Source organism: Enhydra lutris, unplaced genomic scaffold (assembly GCF_002288905.1).
Source record: "Enhydra lutris kenyoni isolate GAN:26980312 unplaced genomic scaffold, ASM228890v2 scaffoldscaffold79, whole genome shotgun sequence".
Lineage (NCBI taxonomy): Eukaryota > Metazoa > Chordata > Mammalia > Carnivora > Mustelidae > Enhydra > Enhydra lutris.
Window position 1 is genome coordinate 5074734 of NW_019154163.1, and position 4216 is coordinate 5078949.

Sequence of the window (4216 nt, forward strand, 5' to 3'; positions counted from 1 at the left end):
CTAAGTTCTTTATAGATTTTGGACACTAGCCCTTTATCTGGTATGTCATTTGCAAATATCTTCTCCCATTCTGTCAGTTGCCTTTTGGTTTTGTGAACTGTTTCCTTTGCTGTGCAAAAGCTTTTGATCTTGATAAAATCCCAATAGTTCATTTTTGCCCTTGCTTCCCTTGCCTTTGGTGATGTTCCTAGGAAGATGTTGCTGCGGCTGAGGTCGAAGAGGTTGCTGCAAAAGCAGATTTTTATGGAGTCCTTCAGTTTCCTTGTTTCAATAGCTTTCTTACAAAAAAAAGTCATTTTAGGCGCTTGGCCATCTTGTGAAAGAATGTAAGAACAAACAGCTACTCTCAGGCCAAGAGATAAACTAATCATATCCAGGACAGTAATACAATGGTAAAACTCTCAATTCTGATTCAAAAGTAAAGATTGACCTTGACATACATTCTTTTTTTTATAGGCTGAAAAGATTTTATTTTTTTTATTATGTTCAGTTAGCCACTATATAGTACCTCATTGGTTTTTGATGTAGTGTTCATTCATTAGTTATGTATAACACCCAGTGCTCATCACAACACATGCCCTCCTTAATACCCATCACCCTGTTACCCCCCCAAACCCCTCCCCTCTGAAATCCTCAGTTTGTTTCCCGGGGTCCATAGACACTCATGGTTCCTCTCCCTCTCTGATTTCCTCCCCTTCAGATTTCCCTCTCTGCCACTATTGTCCTCTGTGCTATTGCATATGTTCCACATATGAGTGAATAGAGCTACCCTACAACCCAGCAATTGCACCACTAGGTATTTACCCCAAAGATACAGATGTAAGGAAAAGAAGGGGCACATGCACCCCAGTGTTCTTAGCAGCGATGTCCACAATAGCCGAACTGTAAAAGGAGCCAAGATGCCCTTCAACAGATGAGTAGATAGAGAAGATGTGGTACATACATATAGTGGAATATTACTCAACCATCAGAAAGGATGAATACCCATCATTTGCATCAACATGGATGGAACTGGAGGGGATTATGCTAAGTGAAGTAAGTCAAGCAGAGAAAGACAATTATCATATGGTTTCACTCATATGCGGGACATATGTTCTTGAATTATCTTCGCAGGATCTAAATCCTTTTGAGCATTCAGATACCGACCAAGAAAAGCCAAAGAACTGATGATACTGACCCTTGCTGGCCCTCATAACTTTGACCGGGACTCTGTCACCTTGAAATGACTTTTGCCTCCAATTCCATGCTGAATTCCCCATTGCACAAGCCCCTTTACGAATTTGTGTGAACCCTCAGCTTAAAACTTCCCAAGTTTGGTGCAAAAACAATGAATACTGTTACGCTGAAAATAAATTTAAAAAATTTAAAAAAAAACTTCCCCAGTTTTGCTGTTTGAGCTGTTTGATACTGCTTTGGGAAATATCCCTGGTGTTCTCCTTTACTTGCAGAAAGTAAAACTCTTGTTTTTCCTATTATTTGGCTTGGTTGTGTTTTTTGGCTCCACACCCACCAAGAGGCAAACCCAGTTTCAGGTAACAGAATGAAGTAATTCGAGTCAGAAACATAAATGTTTTCCACACATGGCACTTAAGGTCCAGATAAAATGAGGTGTCACCATCTAGACCCCAAGAACTATACTACCCAAAGCAATCTACACATTTAATGAAATAACTATCAAAATAACACCAGCATTTTTCTCAGAGCTAGAACAAACAATACTAAAGTTTGTATGGATCCACAAAAGACACCAAAGAGCCAAAGCAATCTTGAAAAAGCAAAGCAAAGCTGGGGGCATAACAATTCCAGACTTCAAGCTATATGACAAAGCTGTAGAGATCAAGACAGTATGGAGCTGGCACAAAAACAGACACATAGATGAAATGGAACAGAATAGAAAACCCAGAAATGGACCCACAAATATATGGTCAACTAATCTTTGATAAAGTAGGAAAGATGATCCAGTGGAAAAAAGACAGTCTCTTCAGCAAATGGTATTGAGAAAACTGGAAAAGCGCATGCAAAAGAATGAAACTGGACCTCTCTCTTATACCATACACAAAAATACATTCAAAATTGATGAATGACCCAAATGTGAGACAGGAAACCATCAAAATCCTAGAGTAGAACACAGGCACTAACCTCTGTGACATCAGCCTTAGCAACTTCTTAACTAGATACATGGATGGAGTTAGAGTGTATTATGCTAAGTGAAATAAGTCCGTCAGAGAATGACAAATACCATAGGATTTCCCTCATACGTGGAAGTTAAGAAACAAAACAGATGAACATAGAGGAAGAAAAGAGAGGGAAGGACACCACAAGAGACTCTTAACTATAGAAATCAAACTGAGCGTTGATGAAGGGGAGGTGGGCAGAGGATGCACTAAATGGGTGATGGGTAGTGATGAGGTACTTATTGTGATGAGCACTGGGTATTATATGTAAGTGATTAATTACTGAATTCTACTCCTGAAACCAATATTACACTATATGTTAACTAACTAGAATTTTTTTTTAAGATTTTATTTATTTATTTGACAGAGAGGGGAGAGATAACAAGTAGGCAGAGAGGCAGGGGTTGGGGGGTAGGCGGGGAAGGAGGCTCCCTGCTGAGCAGAGAGCCTGATGCGGGGCTCAATCCCAGGACCCTGAGACCATGACCTGAGCCAAAGGCAGAAGCTTAACCCACTGAGCCACCCAGGCACCCCACCAAACTAGAATTCAAATAAAAATTTGAAAAAAAATAAAATCAAAGACAAGGTAAGCAGGGACCAGATCCTCTGGGCCTTATATGTCATAATGCACTGAAATAAAGTTCTCAGATACCAATCTAAGCAGCCGTGCAGGGCTGCCTCTGCAAGGGAGAGCCACAGCAGCTGAATCCTGCACAGAGTTTTTATTTTGTTTTCTTTTGTTTTTATCAGAAAAGCAAGGAGAGATGCCTCCAAGCATGGGAAAGGAGTACAAAGGGATGGCAAATATCTTGAAGCAGGCTTGCGTTTTCCCCTACATAGGCATGCAGGGAGGCAGTCATGGGATAAGTGAGGGGTGGGATGTTTGGGCTGGCAATCACCAGGTGCAGAAAGGGGAGAATAAGGGTCACATTCTTTCATAGCTTCTCACTTATGCCCTGCCCCTGGGGATCATGGGATCCTGCTCCTACTGAGCCATTGCATTCAACAGCCTGAGAGCCCGAATGCTGGTGATGTTTCAGCTGCTTCCACAGTCACTCCTTGGGGCTTGTAATATATTTTCTAAGAATAACTCCACACTTATAACCATAATAAAGATGCAACTTTTATCTTAAGAGCAATGAGAATCCATTTTTTGAAGTCACTGAAGCCACACAACAGCCATTCCCCAGCCACCATCTTCCTTCCTAACAGAAACCTGATTTGATTATTGGGCCCAAGACAAGTACTCAGGAAAGGTAAACTAATCTCACAGCCTCAAGGGATGAATCCCAGCTGAGCCTAAACTAAGCCTGGTATCCCATTCCCCTTTGTCATGAAGTGGCCTCGGAATGTGCATTTACTGAATTTAGGCAAATGATATATAAGAAGTCAGGGGAAGGGGCACCTGGGTGGCTCAGTGGGTTAAGCCTCTGCCTTTGGCCCAGGTCATGATCCCAGGATCCTGGGATCAAGCCCCACATCCGGCTCTCTGTTCAGTGGGGAGCCTGCTTCCCTTCCTCTCTCTCTGCCTGCCTCTCTGCCTACTTGTGATTTCTGTCTGTCAAATAAATGAATAAAATCTTTAAAAAAAAAAAAAGAAGTCAGGGGAATTTGGTTGGCTCAGTGGTTAGAGTACATGACTCTTGATCACAGGGTTGTGAGTTCACGCCCCATGTTGAACAGTGGAACCTACTCAAAAAACTAAAAGAAGTCAGCTAACACTTTCTGGGAAGGACTTCGCTCTCTGATAAAAGAGAGAGCAGCTATAGGAGCAAGCCCCTACTCCCAACTTCTTGCTTGGGATACCGTCCCATGAGAATATTATGTTTGCAATTCATGGTACTTTTAAAATGTGTCCACAAATTATTAGATACTCATCCTTTCAATAAAGTAGAGTCCAATTCCCTATTCTTGAATGTGGTCTATACTTGCTCACTTTTGATGAACATGAAAGAGGACTTAAACTACCACACTTTTGACCTCACTCTATGCTTCCTAATTGATTGCGTTCTTTCCAGCTTATCTCTTTTCTTTTGATGGAG